The following is a 23,517-nucleotide window of genomic DNA, read 5'->3' as shown; positions in this document are numbered from 1 at the left end:
AAAAAACGATTACGGTTAACCGGTACCGGTTAATAACCGTTGGGTTTTAAAAAACTATAACCGGTGTAATCGGTTTCGGTTAAAAATAACCGGTTAACCGATACCGGTTAACCTAATAGGTTATTGTTTTAACCGCCCACTATCAATAATATATAAGCGAAAAGGGGTTTTCTTTTTCAACATAAAACAAGTTGTTCCGTTCGGATCTACCCACAAACACCACTGATAACACCACTTCTCTTCATCATCATCTACCCCTCATGGCCGCCACATATATCGATGTATATATATATATATATATATTACTGGGCGGTTAGTGGAACACACATACACACACAGGCACACAGTACGTAATATTTTTGATGATCTTGAAGAGGTGATTCAGTGGAGGATCTTGAAGAGGTGATCAGTTGGTTCCTTCTCCGGTCTCCGATGCTTTTTTCTTTCTTTCCAGATGTACGTGACTTCATTTTTCTTTTTATATCTCGATGTATATATATATATATATATATATCACCCAGTAAGTGGTGAATGGTAAGTATAAAATAGAAAACAATCCCAATTATATATAATTAATCGATTAACCGGTTAAAACTAAAAATAAAAACCGATTATCGGTTAACCGATTAAGAATCGGTTTTTGGTTTTGAAAGTGCAAATCGATTACTAACCGGCGGTTTTTCCTAACCTATAATCGGTTTGTATTGTATCGGTTACTAACCGGTTACGATTATAAGTTAACTTTCGAATCGGTTCGATTAACCAGTTTTTTTGTGCACCTCTAATTGATGCTCAAGGCTCAAGCCCTTTTTGCCCAGCAGCAAGGCCCGCGCTGTGCAGAGGCAACGGATGCTGATGATGTTGGCGGCGTCAAATGGTGTAGGTAATTGATTAAAAAGGGGTTATAGAGATATTGTATAATATAAGAGACAGACTGAGTAATTTGATATTAAAGGTTGGTGATAATTTAACTAATTAATGATAATTTGGTTAATTTGTGTGTTTTATTTATTTATTTTTTTATAACTTTCAACGTAAAGTTATAAATTTTGTATAATATTACAAAAGTATTGAAACAACCCCGCCAAAAAGTTCTTACTGGACCAAATATACCATGGTCTAATTAGAGGCCTAGGGTAAAAGAAAAAGGCCCAATTTGGTTGCCCGCTGCCATTAAATTAAAATGCAGAGTATTAGAATTCGCAAAAATGATAGTTTTGCAGAAAACAAACATAGCAAAAGACGGGAAGCGGCATGACGATTAAGAAAGTGGATGAACGAATAATAACACTGATTCAAAACGGAATCAGAAGTAAACACCGTTCCATGTTCGTTATTATTGGTGACAAGTCCTTCGACCAGGTCATCAAAACTAAACACAATAACTCTACTGCTAGCTAGCTAGTTCATACAAGCTCAAATATATATACAAAGTGTACGTAATAATAATAATTAATTATGGTTATGTGTGTTTTAACTATGATGTGTACGTACAGGTTGTGAACCTCCACTACATGCTTCGCAATGAATCAGCTGGAAAGTATAGTACCAATTTTAAGGTTTTATGGTGTTACAGGGATAAACTTGAGCTTAGCAGGTCGGTATAATTCTTATTCTAACCTTGATATTGATATTATTTTCTCTTTTTTTTTTTTTAGAATCATTTGGATTGTTTTCTAATGGAATTTATTTAATTTCTTGAAAATGTTGCAGTCATAAGAAAAAACAGGCCAAGCAGGTGAAGGCGCTTGTGTGCAAAGGACTCTTAGATAGGGAAAAGGCTGGAACCTTTTCTCTATCTCTTGAAACCGCAAGAATTGAGTATTGCCGCTACAAGGATTCTCACAGAATTCTTGGGAATACATATGCCATGTGTATATTGCAGGTACATATCCTTTTTACCCAAAAAAAGAAAAAATGTTTGATCATATGCGCTGCAACGTAATGTAATGTAAGTACTTGTTTTATTCAGGATTTTGAGGCTTTGACACCAAATCTCCTAGCAAGAACTTTAGAAACAGTGGAAGGTGGTGGATTGATTGTTCTATTGCTTCATACCTTGCGTTCACTGACTAGTCTATACACCATGGTCATGGTATATATGGCTAAATCTCCATACATATGTTTCTTTTTTTAGCTTGTCTATTAGTATCTAAATCAAAAGGTTAACTTATTAGACTCTAAATTGAGCTAAAAAAACGAGTGGCCCATTTTCAAAGAAAGTTTATGAAAAACTACAAAATCAATAAAAAAAAAAAAAAAAGTGGTAGGCTTTGTTGATCAAAATCTGTTGAACTTGGGGGTTAGCTGTATTATGGGTTTGTAAAACTTTTAGACGTAAAAATCTTGAAGCTTGCAGACATTTTGGTAGTTGATTTGATATTTAAACTAAAAATGGAAAAGAAGAGTATGAAAAGAGTTTTCTTCTTTTACTTTAAATCTAAAGAAAAGGATGTTTATGATGTCGTTGAGATGCTTCAGTAACAGATTATAAACATGTAAATAAACAAGGTTTCGATTCTTGCTGAAGAAGAAAAGTATGTATGTGTGTTTCGTGATATGTGAGTTTGGGTGAGAGGGAGAGTAGTTTTGTAAGTGCGAAATGGTGTTTGTGAGTGTTATAAGGGGGCTCTCCATACCTTTTTTTTTGTGTGTGTGTGCGCGCTTGAAATTAATGCTATTCTACTAGCTTTTTTAACTCAAATTTTCAAAATAGATAGTGTCAACCACCTTCAACTGATATTTACGTAACATTGTCAGATCGATCAATCATGTTTTGTAACTAACTAGACACTAAGTGGTGCTTCTTGTAGGATGTTCATGCTAGATTCCGTACAGAATCTCATCCAGGAGAGGCCACTGGACGCTTCAATGAGCGTTTCATACTTTCTCTTGCATCGTGCGTATCTTGTATTTTCATGGATGATGAGTTGAATATATTACCCATCTCATCTCATATAAAGTCGGTCATGCCAGTCCCAATACAAGAGGTACATTTTATGAATCTGTTTGCTTGCTGCTCAATGTCAGGCTTCTTTTAAAAAAAAGTCCTTTTTGGATCCGTAATCGTATGTTTGCTTCTTGTTGCTACTCAAAGGATCTCCCGGAAGCAAAATGTAAACTGGAAGACCTGAAGGAGGAGTTAAAAGATTGCTTCCCTAGCGGCCCATTGATGAAAAAGTGTTGCACATTGGATCAGGTGCTTGCACTTTCTCACCTCTTTGTTCCTTTTTACTAATAATAATGGTACTGTTTTCTAGTTTTTAATTACTGGCATTCATCAATAGCTGCATTTTCAATTTCCTTGAATCTTTTACTTATTTAGGGCAAAGCTGTTATGAAATTTCTTGACGTGATTTTGGACAAGACACTTTGTCACACCGTGGCTTTGCTTGCTGGTCGTGGGCGTGGGAAGTCGGCTGCTCTTGGTCTTGCAATCGCTGGAGCTGTTGCTGCAGGGTAACAACTCCACCCTTGACATGCAACTCGATCATCGATTTCTGTTGAATCTTTTGATCTAACCAACTTGTGAATACGTAGGTATTCAAATATTTTTGTCACTGCCCCTAGCCCAGAAAATCTCAAAACTCTGTTTCAGTTTGTATCAAAGGGATTTGATATGCTCAATTACAAGGTGAAAGTTGTTTCTACCTTTTTATATCTATGTCTGTGTATAGGATATATTATATCAAACATATTTTAAAGTTAAGGAGCTCCATATATTAGAATTGGGCCACATCATCCTATCTTCCCTCCTCAGTAAGAGTGTGACACATAACCTTCTCTCCTTTCTCATACCCCACCCTGCCCCCCTGCCTCCCTTACCATTGGTTTCCGTATATAGCCTAACCGTCAAAAGAGAATAGAAAATATTTTGGACTAGTTGCAGAAGGAGATAGCATGCCAGTTCATACTGTAACTAGTTAATCGCCTCTCTTTTGCTTATCTTTTTTCGAAGCTCTTTAAACTTTGAAAGGAATTTTTGTGCGTGATTTCTTCCACCTCATATAATCATGATGATATATCTTAATGGCTTGCTTCAATGACACCAATTTTCAGGAGCACTTGGATTATGATATTGTGAGAAGTTCGGATTCAGAACTCAAAAACGTGGTTAATAGAATAAATATCTACAAACAACATAGACAAACAATCCAGGTCTGTATCCAAGTTATTATAAATGTGTCATAAAAAACTTTGTTTTGTGATAAGTTGCTGTTTCACACTTTTATGCCATCTCTTATTGTGGGTGCTTCATTCTTGCACGATTTGATTTTGCTTATTGGTTGGTTACTGAACTGGATCAGTTCCATCTCGATATTTACGACTATTTCTGTGCTTGTAGTATATACAACCTCATGAACATGGAAAACTGTCGCAAGTTGAACTTTTGGTTGTTGATGAAGCTGCGGCTATTCCACTGCCAGTTGTCAAGTCTTTGATCGGGCCTTATTTGGTTTTTCTTTCTTCCACAGTTAATGGGTATGAATATAACACATGCACACACATTTTTATTACTCGTACTTACAAAATACTTGTACACACGGTGGGTAGAGATGACCTCGGTACCAATCCCGTACAGAAACTGAATCTGTGAATTGAAGACCGAACTGGACTAGAAAGGCGGTACCAGAACCTGTTTTACAATATGGTACTGTATGGAACTGAATTTATACATCTTATCAAAAGTATCAAAATGTCAAACACATGTGGTGATAAAAAAAACCTTTATATTCTTAACTTTTGGTACCAAGTTCGGTTTCTCCGGTACTGAACCAGTACCAAACTGGTCTGTACCGAAACCATTTACATCCAAATTTTACTACTGAAACGCATATTGGATACCATCTATGTCGTGGCTTTCCCTCATGAGTCATGCATACAGTGGGGGTGGTGGCAATATGTTTTATATACCTCACATATTTTTTTGCATAATCTTGAACTCGTGTGTATCTTTTATCCCTTGAAGCTATGAAGGTACGGGGCGATCTCTATCGTTAAAGCTTTTGCAGCCACTGGAACAGCAAAGTGAAACATCTACAGATACGAGTGATGTTCGTTCTGGTATGAAAGTGTCGTGATTTAGAAAATTTAGCATGCATTAGTTTTCGATAGCATATAACTATTAGCAATGAGAGTTTTCTAGACTTGATTTGTTTAAGAGGTTTAATATGAAAGAGGCTGAAATAACTAGTTGAATTTTGATCAAATAGTGTTTATGATCCAATACTAACTTTTATCACATCGGGTTTATGATCCAACAATAATCTTATCTGGTTTGATTCGTGCCTTTGCAGTCTGACGTTTCAGTGAGATAGAGTTGAGTGAAGCTATCAGATATGCACCTGGTGATCCAGTTGAATCATGGCTTAACAATTTACTTTGTCTTGACATAAAAAATTCCATCCCTGAAATCAAAAGGTGGGAAAAGTTTTTAAAACATTTGAGATAACTTAAGCTGCTTATATTCACCAATATTCTGTTGTTTGTTCTAATAGGTTGCCTCTCCCCAGTGAGTGTGATCTTTATTATGTTAACTGAGATACGCTTTTCTCATATCATGAATCGACCGAGTTATTTCTGCAGGTATTGACGGTTCCATTTGATCATGCTTTTAGTTGTATGTAATCATTCATGTCTAGATCTGTTTACATATTCTCTCTCACGCATACTCTTTATTCAGAGTATGATGGCTTTATTTGCTGCTTCTCATTACAAGAATTCTCCAAATGATCTTCAATTGTTGGCTGACGCACCAGCTCATCAATTGTTTGTGTTACTTGGTACACTTTTCTCCCCTTGCTTTTTCTTTATAGTTATCGTATTGCAGAAAAACAGTCAAAAATTTAGTTTCACATTATATTGTCTGGCACAACCAGCTAGGTTCGATAAGTAGTTAACACCCTTGCCTCTGGAGACAGAGATGAAGGGTTCTTTCCTCATGCCTTGCAAGGCTGTAGGTCCCTTTCTATCATTTAGATAGAACCTGGAAGCAGCCTCTCTACACCGGTCGTGGTAGGGGTAAGGTTGTCTACATTTCAACCTCCCCCGTACGGTATTGGGACAAAAAACCCGTGGAAGACGGCATTGAGTGTTTACTTACTTATTTTATTGTCTGGCACCCTGACACGTAGGTTGTTTCTTTTTGATTATCTATTAATAACTTCATATCTATTAGCCCTATGTTAGATTTCTACTTGGTACACTTTTTTCTTCTTGATTTTTTTTTTATATTTATCATATTCTAGAAATCTAAACAGTTTAAATATTGTTTCACATTTTATAGTCTGACACATAGGTTGTTTGTTTCTTTTTGCTTATTCATTCATAACTCCATATCTATTACCCCTACGTTATATTACTAAGAAGTTATAAATATGCGCGCAGGTCCTTTCAACAAGTTAAAGGACCCAGATATCCTTTGTGTTATCCAGGTCTGCTTTTCTTTCTCTTTTAAAAGCTTACAAGTTAATACCGACGGTGCGAGCTTCATATTTATATAGTTGTCTGGTGATTGTTGTAAAGGTATGTCTTGAAGGAAATATTTCCAAGGCTTCAGTCATGAGAAGTTTAAGTGCTGGTCATCAACCTTCTGGAGACCAAATTCCATGGAAGTTTTGTGAACAGTTTCAAGATACAAGCTTTGCAAGTCTTTCTGGTGCTAGAATCGTCCGCATTGTGACACATCCAGATGCAATGAGGGTATTTTATTTTCTTTTATTCGCTATGTATGTTTGTAGTGTAAATGATCATCATATTTCATTATTGCAGCAAGGATACGGATCAGTTGCGATAGAATTGCTGGCAAGGTACCATACACATGTGCTGTTTTTTTAATTTTTATATCGTGTTACCTAGTAGAGTCTCAAGTGTACTGGTAACAGACAGAGCCTGAATTATGATATATTGTTGTAGGTACTTTTAAGGGTCAATTTGTAAAGACAAATAGTTCCAAATCCGAAGCAGATGTCATGAACGTTCCAAAATCTGTACCTCTCAAGATTACTGAAGCGGCCAAGCAAGTAATATCTTATTGCTAGTGGTTAGGTTTTTTTTTTCTTTCAGTATTACAGTTTCCTGACAAAAAATTATATGTATGGATGCCGGGCGTCATTGCTCGAAGAAAACATAAAGCCCAGGTCGGGTCTTCCATTGCTTTTTGAGCGTGTTGATATAAGACAACAACCTGAGAAGCTCCACTACTTGGGTGTCTCTTTTGGGCTTACTTTGGACTTGTTTCGTTTCTGGGGGAAACATAAGTTTCTTCCCTTTTACATATGTGAAGTTCCAGTTAAGTCTTGTCTTCAATTAAGCAGCTTGTTCATTTCTGGTATATTTCCATTCAATTGCTCAATTCTGACTTTGTTTATGCTTGCTTTTCAGAATTCTGTGACCGGAGAGCATACGTGTATGATGCTGAAAACACTGGACACGGATGATATCGAAGTTAACAGTTCAGATGATCTTGGATTTTTTGGTCCATTCTATCGAGGTTTGCGTTTCTATCAAATAATGATTTTCTGTAGATGTGGCGTTTCCAATGTTCTAATATATACTGATGATATAAAAAAATACATAGTTCCATTTAAAATCTATATCTTTGAGTAAAACAACATAGCGGATTAGTGCTCATTAAATGAGTCTGCCAATCCACTTTTACCTAAACTTTTTTTTTTTCCCTTAATTTTCAAAAATCAATCTAGGATTTTCTGAGATTGACAATTGACCATTTTCCCCTCTTCTTCTTTTTTTTTTTTTTTCATGTTCTCAGCTTTCAGGTCATCTTTTACTAGACTTTTGTGCTCTCCAAGGTTTAATACAATGGATTATAAGCTTGCAATGAGGTAGTTTGTTAAGTTGGAAATTTTAGCTTATCATCTAGTAATTTGATATGCTTTAATAATATATATGTTGTTTTTTTCTTTGTTTTGTTTTCTTTTGTAGTATTCTGCATCCAAAACTCGACTTCACAGATAGTAAGTCTACATCAACCATCGCACATGGTGGTATATATGATGATATCGTTAAATCTCCCATCAGTATGAGAAAGCTAGAAGCTTATGTGAATTCTCTTGGTCATCACCATCTGGTAATTAAAGAGTCTTAAATGTTGCAAACCAGTTTTGTCTACTATACTTAGCATATGGTATCAATAATATATAATCCTTTTCATTATATATTTGTTATGTACCAACTTCGACAGATATCAGATCTCAAAGTGCCACTTGCATACGTGTACGGTCATCCTTACAAGCACAGGCCTTAGTGTCAAGTCTAATAAAACCAAGTCAGAAAAACTAGACAAGAGTACTGACGGGAAAACAACGAAGAAAAGAAAAGCATCTTTAATGGACTAATTATATTCTACTCATTGATCTTTATAGCAGGCCTCCATTTTCATTTTGTTCATCAGTTGTCCTGCTGCCGCCTTTACAAAATTTGCGACTTTGTAAACTAGAAATATTTTGTGACTCGATTTTCGACTCAAGTTGCGACAATGAAAACGAGAGTGTCGCTAAAGAAGTCTCCACTAACATCGCAAATTAACGACTTTTAATTATAAGTCGCTAAATTTGTCTCTGAATGACTTTTTTTTTAGCGTCACTAATATATTGTCTTTTTTATTTCACATTTTTTTACTCCTATTACTTATATTAGTTATAATAAATTATTAACATGAAAACTTAAAAAATTTAAGTTTACACCTCGAAATCACAAAGCTGTTTATCATCATCCGCTATGCTTACAAGTTCCGATTTTGACGTGGTTTTAAAAATTTAAGATAAATCCAAAATTATAACTAAACATATATTATATTCATCATTATTGTTTATTATAATTTAGTTTCGATCATCGATTTATTTTAACCACAATTTATATCATACTCACGAATTATGTATAAGACATATTCGAATTTGTTTATGATACAATCTATATAGCAATCGTATATTGTATGAGTATTAAGACTAGTTAGATGGAAAATGATTAATCTTCATAACCAAATAGCCTAATAATCTTCTTAACTATGAGATGATGATACGTGTAAAAATCAGGGGGCAAGATTAGAAAAGAAAATTAGTGGATATCACATATCACCTTCTTGATATATCAAAGGGATTATTAGGCTATTTGGTTAGGTGGATATAAACTTCTTACTTTAATATAACAGAAAAAAAAAATATACTACAATGAAGCGGTTTGATACTAGTCATTGTCGGCGACGTCATCCAATTTTGGTAAGCATGACGTTAGGATAGTTGGTCATAGCACAATTTGCTGTGAATATGACGCTATGAAAGTTATGTCATCACTTGACAAAAGTAGCTGTAGCTGGTAGCTGTAACTTTTAGTTCGAACTGTAAGCTGTAACTTTTTGTTCGAGATGTAAGTTGTAGTTTTTTTTTCAAAAAATGTTTGGTATGATAGTTGTAGCTGCAACTTCAAGAAGTATTTGTGTAGTTTTAAAGATTAAAAGTTAATTCGAAAAGCTAAAGCCCCTGAAATGTTACTTCAATTAGCGTTTCATTTTAGAGCCTTTTCTTTTAAATAAAAGCTAAAGCTAGTTGCATCCAAACAAAGCTTTTATTTTTTTTAGGAGCTTTTAGTTTAAAATAAAAAGCTAAAACTCCTGAAAAGCTCTTGAAAAGCTTGTGTCAAACATAGTCATCCCACACACCGGCGTTTTGATTCATGTATATTTTACTCCGTATTTATTTATTTTCAACTTGCAAATTTCTCGGTTCAACTTAATCTTTTTATTCTTGAATTTTAGCCGTGCTTTTCGGGATTGATCGTCCTTAATCTATTTTGTGAAAATAAAACTACTTATAGGATTGTTATTTTTGTATTTCTTTAGACCTATGCCAAGGGTCTAGTTGTGGGCTCGTATCCAACTCATTACGAGAAAGTCATTAACAGCAACTCATCTTCTTGGCTCGTGAATCACCAAGAAGATGAGATGTGCAAGACCAAAAGGGTCCAATGGTCACTTGTGTGGGTAGATGGAAGTCTGTTGAGACCTGGATTCGCTGATAAGACTTACTCACTGACATGCATAGTCAGCAAGTCTTCAGTGAGTCCAGTGACTCTCTTCAGCGGGTTGCATGCTGACCAAAAGTTCATCATGGCGGGAAGCATTCAAATCATATGAAGACAAGAGTCACATGGTGGGTCTTCCAACTGTAACGTGCCTTAAATGGCAAAGATACATGTTGGGACCAAAACAAGAGTTCTCTCTCTCATACCCGATTTGGTATAGAAGACAAGGGCACATGATTCAAGTACCATGAGCCAATTGGATGTCGACAACCACCATCAAGTCACAATCAAAGCAGGCTGTGTTGCCCCAAGTCTTCTCCTATATAAAGCAACACAGCCACATTGTATCAAGTGTGTTAGTCACCTTGAAAGTGTGTATCACTTGTAATTGTTCAAGTTTTTAGTGTGTCTAGACTTAGCAATTACCATTGTTCTTTTGTATTCTTGTAAGTCAAGTGTGTAAGATCAACCATGTATTCATCGTTTAATCAATGATACATATGATTATCCTTGCATTGATGTACTACAATTGAACTTAACATTGTTCTTGTTATTTACTTGCTTACTTACTTTCTTGTCTAATTTAATTAAAACATAAGTTGTGCATTCGTGGACCATCAAGTGGTATCAGAGCCACCGTTCCTAAATCATTGGAACAAGATCTGTTTGCCTCCTTGTTTTTACATTTAAAACTTCTGTTCTTTAATTCTTTTTGAAACCTTCTTTTTTTTAACAAGAACATGTCTTCTGTTCCCAGCCTAGTAAACACACGTGACTTTGGCTATGTGTCGACACCTCCTAAGTTCGAGCCCAAAGATTTTGGGTCTTGGAAGGAGAGGATGCTTCTTCACATCTCTGGTGTGGAACCCTATTTAATGACCATATTAACTGAGGGTCCATACGTACCGATGTATGTCCAAAGGACTCCAAGAGCTACACCTGAAGCTCCTGAGATAGTCACTGACCTGGTTAAACCAGAGGTTCAATGGACAGATGAAGAAAGAAAGCTGGTAAATCTTGATGCTAGATTGAAAAACATGATTATCGTTACTCTTCCCACTGAAATCATGAAACTAGTCATCAAGTATCCCTCTTCAAAGGAAGTATGGGACAGACTTGTCAGCACCTATGAAGGATCTGCTGACCTTATCAAAATCAAGAAAATTGATTTGAAAAGAGCTTATGAAAACTTCTTCTTTCTTCCTGATGAAAGTCTTGAGAGCACCTATACTCGCTTTAAAGGGTTGCTCAATGATATGACAAATGTTGGCATTACCCATGATAACTTTGAGGTATGTCATAAATTCATCGACTCTCTTCCTCTTAAGTGGCAAAACTTAAGACAAACTCTTCGTACAACGAAGAAAATCCAAGATTTTGATCTTGAAGAACTTTTTGGCACTCTTCAATTTGAAGAAAGAGCATTGGCTCAAAATATTCGAGCCTCTGCTGATGCCAAAAGACATGTTGGCCCTTCTTCTTCTTTTGTCAGTATCTCCTCTCATCCTATTTCTGACCCTATCGCTCTTGTTTCTACTGAGCCCATCGATCTTGCCAGTACCTCTAATCTTCCAGCATCCATTCAGACCCTCATTAATGAGCTGGATGATAAAGAAAAACAAGATTTGTTTAATGACTTCATGGGCTTTGCCCTGGTTGCTGGTAGAAGATACTCTAGAAGGTGGAATAATTGCAAAACGGTTACTCCCCTCAAACCTCCTGTTGATAAATCACAGGAAGAGTGCTGGAGGTGTGGCAGAAAAGGCCACTACCAGAAGGAGTGCAGAGTCTCCTTACCCAATCCTGCTGTTCCCAAAACTAATCCATCCAAATCTGCTGATGAATATAGGAACAAATATTATCAGCTGAAGGCTAAGGTGGCTGAAACAGAGGATGTCAAAGTTCCAGCAAAAGGTCTAATTGCTGAAGAACATGATTGGGCTGACTCAGATGATTCTGATGATGATGATTATGTTGATGTCATGTGCCTTATGGCACTTGCTGACAGTGATGCTCTGACAAAGGATCAAGTCTCCTCTAGTCAGTGGGTGAACGTCACTGTTAAAAAGGTACACTCTCTTCTCTCTTCCTCTTCTAATCAAGACAAGACCAAAATTATTGAGTCCTTGTCTTGTGATCTTCAGTTCGTAGAAAGTCTACGTGCTGAACTTCAATCTCATGAGTTGATGACTCAGAAACTTCAACTTGAGAATGAAACTCTCAAGGCTGAAGTTTCTAATCTAAAGAAGATTGTGACCTCCTGGTCAAAGGCTTCTAAATTTCATCATCAATGCTTGAGCGAACAAGTCCCTGCTCAAGTACAAGCGGTAATTGGTGGCAATTTTGATGCTGCTGCCTCTATCGCTGACTCCTTTAATGATGATGTAAAGCCTGAAATCTCCATTCCTCCACCCTGTTCATCTTCCATCTCTCAAGAAGAAATGAAAAAGTGGTATTTTGTCAAGGGACAAAATGACTACCATGCTAAGATGGATTATAAGGCTACAACATCTACCAATGTTCCCCCTTTAAATGCTAAAAGTACCAGTACCTCTGCCAGTACTTTTGACATGTTCTCCCATCTTCCTATTGTTGGCACGATGCCACATGAAGGGAGAATTCAAAACTCTCCTCCAAGAACTTTTAAAGGGGATATCTCAAGTGATGGGTATGTACCCATTGCTCCTCAGCCTCTATCCACAAAAGGTGCTGAGCCCTTTAAAAGAAGCACTATTGCTGCTCCCTATGACTATGGTACCCCTCAGCGGGTCAATTATGTCGGTCAACAACACTCTGGTGCACAATCTTCATCTCAGCTTGAACCTACCCATACAAATTCAATATCTGATCATCAAATGAACAAAAGGGTTAGGTTCGCTGATGTAAGACACCAGCAAGTACTTCCCACAAAGGCAGTACATGCTGACGCTCAGACTAATACAGTATCTCAATCAATGCCCTCAAAATAAAATCCAAGGCATGTTACTCCTAAAAGAGGAAGACAGCCTTCTCAAAATAGATCTGACACTCCTCAGCGAGGACACTTTCCTCATCAGCAGGTAAGGCATATAACTCCTCAGCGAGGACATTTGCCACATCAGCAAATGAGGTTTATTACTCCACAAAGAGGACAAGTGCCCTCTCAGCACAGTCACTCTTCAATATCCAACAGGGAGTATCTACCTCATAGGCAAATGAGGTCAGTCACTCCAAAACGTCAAGTCAGATCCACAACTCCTAATCATGAGAATCAGTCTCAGCAGGATTCCTCTACTTCCTATCCTGCTGGAAAGCAAGCATGGACCATGATTAGAGGACATCAGATTCCTTAAAATCATCATGGTGAATCCATACTTGGTCCTGTTCCTCAAATGCCCCCTCCTAAACTTAGACAAAGGAATAAGTCCAAGTCTAAGCAAAAGAGCAAGGCTTCCTCTTCCTCCACTCCACAAATAATTGAACTTACTCAACGAGTAAATGATCTTTCCTCTCAGCTGAGGGACTTTCTCCTTCAAATCAAGGCAATTCCTCTGACAAAAAATGCTATCTTTGTAGCAGCAGAGGACATGTTGCCTCTGAATGTGTTTTATACAGCCTAAGAGATGCTCCAGCGGTTGTATGTCAACCAAACATCTCTACAGCTACTGAAACATCTTCCTCCTCTACTAGGATCAGTGAGAACCTCTCTACTGAACCAGTTATCAGTGACACCTCCTCTGTCACAAATGCAAGCATTGCTGAATACATTGCTGCTCAGCGCTTTGAAATTCCCCATTCTCAAAGGGTTATTTCAAATGCTTGGGGGCAACCATCAATGATGGTTGAGTACAGCGCTCCTGATGTAGTGAGCAGCTATGCATATCTTCATAGTAATGAAACCAACATTATGCCCACAAATGAAGATAATACTACCCCTGTCTCTGTGGGAGATCACATTACTCTTGAGGAGGCTCTCTCTGTAGAGCCAACATCCTCCACTGAAGTACCTTCAGATAATCCTGCTGACATAGAAATGGATGAACAAAGTGAACCTTAAATTCTTTCTTTTCATCCATGCAGGGCTCGCTAGGTAAAGGAGTATGGTATTTGGACAGCGGTTGTTCAAAACACATGACTGGCTCTAAGTCACAGCTGGATGACTATACTGAGGCACCTGGTCCTACAGTGGTGTTTGGTGATAACTCTACTGGACAGACTGAAGGGTATGGTCTTCTTTCTAATGGCCTCATAAAATTCTCAAAAGTTGCTTATGTAAATGGATTAAAGCATAATCTCATCAGCATAAGTCAACTATGTGATGCTGACTACAAGGTAATCCTTGATAAACATCAAGGCACTGTAGTAAACATCAACAAGGAAGTCGTCTTGGTTGCACCAAGAAAAAGAGATGTATATCTTGTAGACTTCACTCCTATCAAGACTGATAGTGAGACTTGTTTCTTTGCTAAGTCAGCATCTGAGTTGAATTGGTTATGGCACAAGCGTATGTCGCATGTGAATTTCAAAACCATAAACTCACTGGCCAAAAAGAACCTTGTTCGTGGCCTTCCTCCTCTGTTCTTTGAAAAAGATAGGCTTTGTGGTGCTTGTGAAAAAGGCAAATGCCATAGAGCTACTTTCAAAACTAAACAAGCCAACTCTGTTAAGGGTTGCTTTCACCTTCTACACATGGACCTTTTTGGACCGGTGAATGTCCAAAGTCTAAAGGGTAGCAGATACACTTTAGTAATTGTGGATGAATATTCACGATATACTTGGACAACTTTTCTTAACTCTAAGAGTGATGCTGCTGATGACATTATCAAATTCCTTAAGAAAATGGAAAATCTCAACAACATAAGGGTCAAAGAACTCAGAAGTGATCATGGCACTGAGTTTAGAAACCACACTCTTGAAACTTTTTGTGCTGATCAAGGGATCTCACAAAACTTCTCTTCCACTAGAACTCCTGAGCAAAATGGTGTTGCTAAAAGGAGAAATAGAACTCTTATAGAGGCAGCACGTACTATGCTCAGTGAGTCCTCTCTTCCCAGCAGGTTTTGGGCTGAAGCAGTCAACACTGCTTGTCACACTCAAAATCGATGTCTCATTGTCAAAAGACATGACAAAACAGCATATGAAGTTTTAAGAGGAAAGAAACCTCAAATCAAATACTTTCATGTATTTGGCTGTCCTGTCTTTATTCTTAATAATAAGGATCATCTAGGGAAATTTGATCCTAAAGCTGATGATGGTTACTTTGTTGGATACTCTTCAATTAGCAAAGCTTTTAGAGAATTCAATACTCGACTTCAAAAAGTGGATGAATCCATTCATGTCACTTTTGATGAAAGCTCATCTGCTCTTAAAGATATCCAACCATCTTCTACTGAAGAGATCTTCAATGAGTTCACTAACCCTCCTATGGAGGATGATGACTCATTCGTTGATGCTTCTTGCTCTCCTCCTCTTGATCAGCATCTCACTAAGGATAGTTCAGCAGACTCTGAGCTGGAGCAAGTTGCTGTTCATATCTATTCGATTGAGCCAGTTGAGCCTATCTTAAGGTCAATCCATGCAGCATCAGCCAAACCTAGATCACTGACTGATAATGTGCAAGTTGATGACTCTGTTGATGATGAGTTTCATGATGCTTCAGATAACACTGAAAACATGGTGTCTGCTGATGACCCCATCATTGATAACTTAAATCAGTCGAATGGCTCCACTGATCAAACTCTTCTTGATCCTTCCATTACCATTGATTTCTCCTCTTATTCTTCTCCTGCTGATCCCATGCAAATATCTTCCGCTGCCACTCTAGGTTCATCAAGTGTCCCATCACTTAAATGGACTTCAAGTCATCCTGCTCACCAAATTATTGGTGATCCTCAGCAGGGCATTGTGACTAGATCAGCGACAAGAAACACATGTCTATATGTTAACTTCTTGTCAATGATCACTCCTAAGAATATTGGAGAGGCCATGGTTGACCCATCGTGGGTTGCTGCCATGCAAGAAGAACTAACTCAATTCCAAAGACAGCATGTCTGGTTCTTAGTTCCTCTTCCTCCTGGCAAAGAACCCAGTGGAACTAAATGGTTTTATAGAAATAAGATGGACGAAGATGGTGTTGTTATACGCAACAAGGCTAGGTTAGTAGCTCAAGGCTACCTTCAAGAAGAAGGTGTCGACTATGACGAAACCTTTGCTCCAGTGGCTAGACTTGAAGCAATACGCTTATTCCTGGCACATGCTGCTTATCGAAACTTCACTGTATATCATATGGATGTCAAGAGTGCTTTCCTAAATGGAAAACTCGAATAGGAAGTTTATGTGGAGCAGCCACTGGTTTTGAAGATCTGACCAAGCCAAACCATGTCTATCGTCTTTATAAAGCATTATATGGTCTTAAACAAGCTCCCAGAGCTTGGTATGACACTCTCTCTAAATTTCTTCTTTCTCATGAGTTTCAGCGAGGATCTATAGACAGCACCATCTTTATCTATAGAAAGGGTGCTCATGTTCTCTATGTACAAATATATGTCGATGACATCATATTTGGATCCTCCAGTAAGAAACTTTGTAATAAATTTAGCTCACTAATGTCTTCTCATTTTGAAATGAGTATGATGGGTGAGCTAACCTTCTTCCTTGGTCTACAAATTCGCCAGCTCACTGATGGCATCTTTATAAACCAAGAAAAGTATATACGAGACATGCTGGCCAAATTTGATATGTCTAATATCACCACAAAGCCTACTCCCATGTCTCCTCCAAACAATCTCCATGCTGACCCTGATGGTAAGCATGTGAACCCCACTTTCTATCGTGAAATGATTGGCTCACTGATGTATCTCACAGCGAGTCGTCCTGACATTATGTTTGCTACTTGCCTTTGTGCAAGGTATCAAGGATCACCCAGGGAGTCTCACCTTCTCGCTGTCAAGCGTATCTTTAAATATCTCAAAGGGACTTCCTCTTTAGGTCTCTGGTATCCCAAGGAGTCTACCTTTGACTTATTTGCATACTCTGACTCTGACTATGCTGGGTGCATGTGTAACACCCAACATTTAAGAATAAGGATTTCCAAAAACTTTTGCCTAACGGCGTTAAAAGAAGCGGAATTAACTTTAAAAGTCCAAACCAGTAAAATCTGTTTGGTTTATTCATTAAATGGTGTTACTAGCCATATCATCAAAATAAGTCTAAATGGAAATCCATCGGTTGCCTAACATTAAACAACCGAGCACATCATCAATACAAGTCATTATTATCTAAACAATAAGCAAATGTCTAAAGCGAGCAGCCACTATGGGTAAACTATAACCAGCTTCAAGATCGTCTACCCATGCCCCACATCTTCTCACATCTACCTGCTCACTATTGTTGGACCTGAGGGCACAACACATTTTAAAAGAGCAAGTGTTAGCTAACGAATTAGCTAAGTAAGATAACACATAAGTTATGAAACGTTTGTCCATTTAAAACATTATATAAAAGTCATATTAATTCGTTAAGGCACATATCCCCAAATATATCATCACACTTACATATCATATCATCAACATCATTCATATTAGGATGGGTCATCCTAAATGTGCCTAGTCATCTTTTGTATTATCACATATCACATTTGAACATCTTTATAATTGTGACAAAAGTCACGCGTCTCATATAACATATGCATCTCGTTAAGTGTGACATAAGTCGCACCCGACTAGATGAACCACCATTCAGTAGTGCATCAATGTTGTTAAGGAATGGCAAGCCAATCCAGGAGTAATCCGTATGTTCAAAGACATTGGTGGTTAATCACGCCACCCGGAGGTACTCAAACCACGTAATTATGTTGCAAGGAGCCACCCAAGCAACCATATACGCACCCGCCGGGCAAGGGCAAGTACGGGTTAAGCTTAACACTTTCATATCATATACGAGCTCGGTTTACATCACATATAGTTTAGGTGTCCACGTTACCTAGACATCATCACATATCATCTTATTACGTTTGGGCCCTTAAACGTGCACGTGTCATGGCAACTTAACAAGTCTAGTGAACTAGATGAACAAGCCATGTAATCATGCACATTTCACATATCATCATCATACATCACATTTCATAGCGTTTCATTTCATATCATCACATCGCATACATTGTTACATCACGTACATCGTCATATATCATTGCATATCGTATATCATTACAACATTGCATAACATTTATCACCTTAGATCGTACATCATTTCATATCATATCATCTATTAAGCATACATAACATCTCATAGCAATACGTATCATTGGGGTAGCATTTCAGGCTTTTATATGCATCTACATAGCCCATATCACCTCCCGTATAATCTCGAATACCCATAAGCAACCAAGATATCATTAGGGGAAGTTATTATATGAAAACTATGTTTTTGTTGAACCCTCAGCGTGTCAAAGTAGTGTATCTTACCTCAATGGAGTGCACAAGAAATGATAACGTAAGTTACCGAGCTTTGCAAGTATTCCGACTACCTATAATCATTAAACGACATAATGAGCTAATAAATACCCACTCACTTAAGGTCATGACTCACGTCTAAATACCTATAAACATTACTCATGATAATGCTTGATGCATCGGACATTCGATTAATACTTTAAAGCTTACATAACTCGACGAAACTCGGGATACACTCACTAAATTAACCTTTATGGAAACTTGACATTACAATAATCTTTCAAAAACATTTCCATTAGAAAGTAGACTCTCTCACGATTCCGTGGATATCTTATTTGTCAAAAACGGAGTTACGGTTCAAAAGTTATGGCCATTTGAAAATTCCGTCGCTATTGCGTCGCAACTACCTAGTTGCGTCGCAGCTATGTGTCACTGGTTTCCAGTTGCGCGGCAGTTAGCCCCGTTTCTGCACAAACTTCATTGTTTAACCTCCAAAACTTAACCAAACACACCCCAAACGACCCCAAACCTTATGAACGACTTTTAACCCTCAAAATTCATCATTTTAAGACTCTAATGATGTCATGAAAACAACCCTTAACATCCAATTGATTTGCAACACAACAACAATCATTTTAGGTTACCGAATTGATTAAAACTCACGTTTTTTACTCCAATCAACCCTCTAAAGACCTAGATTAGTTATGAATCGAATCAAGGGATTGAAAGGACATGAAATCAATGTTATTATACCTGGGATACCTGGAGATTATAAAGAGGATACAAAAACTTGATCAAAACACTCTCGAATCAACCAAACGAAGATGAAATCGAACAAGGAATTGATTATGGCAATGGGGAATGGTTAGGGCTCAAAGAGAAAAGGATAATAGAATCTAAAGACCTTCTCTTTGACCCTAATCCCGTTTTTGACTTTCACCCTATGTCAAAACTCGTCCCTAAGCTTCCAAACGTCACATTATTAGCCCTAAACACCTATGTGAACTATATACAACTCAATAAACACTTTGAACACCTCTAAAGGCATATAACTACATCTTGAACACATTACTACGTCAATCAATAAGACATTCAAGTCTCACATGCATAACACATTAACTACATATAAGCTCTAAATTTAACATGGACGTAACAGACACGTTACGTTGACTTAACGACTCAAGTCAACCGTTAAATAAAAAGTTTGGGATGTTACAGCATGTTAGATAGAAAAAGTACCAGTGGTGGATGTCAACTGTTGGGGGGAAGGCTGACTAGTTGGTCTAGTAAGAAACAACATACAATTTTCCATCTCCACTGCTGAAGCAGAGTATGTGTCTGCAGCAAGTTGTTGTGCACAAGTCCTTTGGATGAAAAACCAACTTGCTGACTATGACCTAAATTTTTCCAAGATCCCCATCATGTGTGATAACACTAGTGCTATTGCTATCACACATAATCCTGTTCAGCATTCCAAAACTAAGCATATTGATATTAGGTATCACTTCATTCGTGATCATGTCATGAAGGGGGATGTTGAAATTTACTTCATTCCCACTGATGACCAACTTGCTGACATCTTCACTAAACCTTTAGATGAAAAAAGATTCAAGGATCTTGTCAGCAGGTTGGGAATGTTAAATGGTGATTCTACAAGTTCAACAACATGATCACTCATGTTTTGCTGCCCATATTCCTCTTATGAAGATGAGCAGCGACTTCTTAAGTCAAAGTCATCAGCGAGCTCTTTCCTTTTACTCGCTGATCCCTGTTGCTTTGGGAAAAAGCAAAATAAAGGCAATGGAAAGCCAAAAGTTTCCATCCAGTCCACAGCAAACGGTTGTGGTAACGACACATAAAATCCGTTGATCCCTGATGCTTTGGGAAAAAGCATAACAAAAAGTAATAGGGTGCTGAAAGTCCCTATCTAGTCCAGCAGCAAACGGCTGCTGGTAAAGACTTCTAAAATCCGTTGATCCCTGATGCTTTGGGAAAAAGCATAACAAAAAGTAATAGGGTGCTGAAAGTCCCTATCTAGTCCAGCAGCAAACGACTGCTGGTAAAGACTTCTAAAATCCGTTGATGGCTGACAATTTGCCAAAAATTGTTTAATGCTCATCAACATCCACCCTTTCTGTCTTTGTGGTGCTGATTAAAACTTGGTAACCATTATTTCTTCAAAATTATACAACTCTTCAGTGGATACCTCAATTTATCTAAGTGTGTTCCACTACGTATTTTTGTTAATATTATATTATATATCTCAAACGGTTACCTCGATTTCCTCCCAAATGGGCAACTTGTACACTGTACGCGCCGTATGATCTCGAGTACAGTTGAAATCGTGGTTCATATAGTCACATCATACCTCTCTCATACGTATATACATACAGTATCCTAGAATTTTAAAATAATATTTTTATGCCACGTATGAAAGAGAGTACACATGACAACTCACTTTTTGCAGTCATGAGACCCATATCCATGCCATATATATGCAAATCTCTTCCTCTTCACCTTCTCTTACGTTCATTTCGTTCTAAACTTTCATAATCTTTCATATTCTCCCAAATCCTTCATATTCTCCCAAATCTTTCATATTTCCTTAAAAACATTCATCTTTCTAATCTTCTCTTATCTTTACTTTCATCTAAAATGGCTTCTTCATCTGCTTCTGAACAACAGAACCTTTCTTATCTCAACTCTAAGGTATATGATAATGAAGGCATCAATCCTTCTAATCAAGTATCTTTCCAAGCTTCAAAAGTGGTCATTAAGGCTAACAACTATCTGGGATCTGAAGAGATCCCATCTAAAACCAAAGGATACTTCTCTATGTTGGATTTCATCATGGGATGTCCTGCCAGAAAGGCTATTTATTCTGATCCAAAGGAAATGTGTGTCCACCTCTTGAGAGAGTTTTGGTGGACATGTGATTACAAGGTTGCTAGTAGCACCATCACTGGAACTGTACTTAAAGGAGAACACACTATCTCCATCTCTGTAGACTCATTAAGAGATGCTCTTCGTCTTCCTAAACAATCAGAAGAGCATCCATACGTGGAGTTGGTCCCCATTGGAGTGTGGAAGGAATGGTTGTTAACCATTAGATATGGGACCAACATGGAACCTGTACAACCTGTGCACAGCAACCCTTAGAAGAAATATCTGCCAGGAGTATGGAGGCTGTTGTTCACCCATGTAATCCAGTGTCTGGGTGGCAACTGTAACAACCGTCCCAGAAATGTTCTATTTAAGTTCTTAAAAACGTACATATGCCACTAGATCGGCCAGACAGTCTAATTTATATGAGTTTTAGACGTACTTTAGATGTTTACTATGTGCTTATATGAACTTCAAATTGATCTAAATATTAATATTGTACGACGAGTTCGCGATTACGTGCAATAATATAATATGTTCGGTGCGTAAATGTTAAAAGTTCATAAAAGAGTTCAGCCTAATTTAATTGCAAAAATGGCCCATGTAGTTGTGAAATCTCATTTTTTTTATGACAAGGTATAAAAAGAAAGTGTAAAACCCTAAAAGTTTACTATTCATCATCTCCTACCTCTCTTCACACACTCCCCACACCTTAAAACACACACTAAATTTATCTCCTGATTTTTTGGTTGGTTTGGGTGAAATCATTGATATCATTAGCTTCCTTGTAATCACCAAAACGTGTTCTGAAATCGGTTTTGAGGTAACAACAACAAATCCTATGTTTTTGATGAAATTGAAAATAAATTTTTTAGACTTGTGTTCTTGATGGTTTGGTCGGTTTTGATGTCAAAAACGTGTTAAAGATTAATGGGTTTATGTTTGGATACGTCTAGTAACTGTTTTGTAATCAAAATTTGGGTCGTAACATGTCTTAATCTGCAAAACCCGTGATTTTTGTTAAGTTCAGTCTTATGTTCGTATGTCTGCAACATCAAACGAGATTATCATGTTCAAAACGAAATTAGCTTAAGTTAAGATCTACACCATACGAATTAACAATTAACTTCGTTCAATATTGCGTCCAAACGAACTTAATGTTCGTTTTCCTTTGTAACGAACTTAATAGTGCTTGCGAATTTAGGGGCCATTTTCGTACCCGTTCAGATCATACGAAAATAAAAGACAAATTCGTTTAAGGGGTTCATGCGAAAATAAAGTCAACTTCGTCTAACAGTTCATGCGAATTTAATGGTTAAATTCGTAAGGTTCAGTCAAACGAATTTAAGGTCTAAATTCGTTCGGTTCAGTTGAAACAGACTTAAGGTTCACCTTCGTTCAGTTCATGTACGTGAAGTTCAGTTAAAACTATTTTGAGTCAAAACGTTCAAAGGACCAAATCATCAGTTCATCAAGGACATTTGTGATTTGAATAATCACTTAGACTAATATATGTACTTCTATATGGTTATTATGTGCATAGGAGTTCGGCAAGGCGTAATTGGATCTTGATAGATATACTTATCTATCTTTGTACTTGTTCACTGTACTAGTTCTCTATATTGTACCAGATCACTGTGAGTTCACTTATTTCCCCTTTCGTACATTTCTAAAGTTCTTTATCGGGGACTGAAAAGCATGAAAACTACTTTGCATTTATATATATATATATATATATATATATAGACTTATATATATACATATTTTCTTGACTGTACTACGGACCATTTTGAGACAGGCAGACTATTTTCAGACAAACCATCTATGTACAGACAGACGATTTTCAGACAAACCATTTATGTACAGACAGACTATTTATGTTATGATACTTATTTTCTTAATGCGTTTCTAGATCTTGAATGGGCAGGATCTTGAATACATACTGTTATGTACTTATTTTATGTATGAGGCCTAAGACTTACTGCTATCAATTCATCTCCCACCTGTTCTGGGAATGGACCGTAGGTATATGGACAGCGCTGTTAGGGTAGGCCCATCCTCATTCTCCTCAGGACAGGAGAATGCATATTACCTAGACTATTTGATCACCTGTTCTGATCACATGCTCTGGTCACCGGTTCCGACCTAGCTCGTACTTATATACTTT

The 23,517-nt window shown here is 37.4% G+C and overlaps 1 pseudogene; it reads left to right on the top strand.

The window, feature by feature from the left end:
* Nucleotides 1-1,254: 1,254 nt before the first annotated feature.
* On the top strand, nucleotides 1,255-8,266 carry LOC122592073 (annotated as a pseudogene).
* The last annotated feature ends 15,251 nt before the right edge of the window (nucleotides 8,267-23,517 follow it).

This window comes from Erigeron canadensis, chromosome 3, assembly GCF_010389155.1.
Source record: "Erigeron canadensis isolate Cc75 chromosome 3, C_canadensis_v1, whole genome shotgun sequence".
In the NCBI taxonomy this organism is placed as follows: domain Eukaryota; kingdom Viridiplantae; phylum Streptophyta; class Magnoliopsida; order Asterales; family Asteraceae; genus Erigeron; species Erigeron canadensis.
This window is presented reverse-complemented; position numbering and strand designations above follow the sequence as displayed.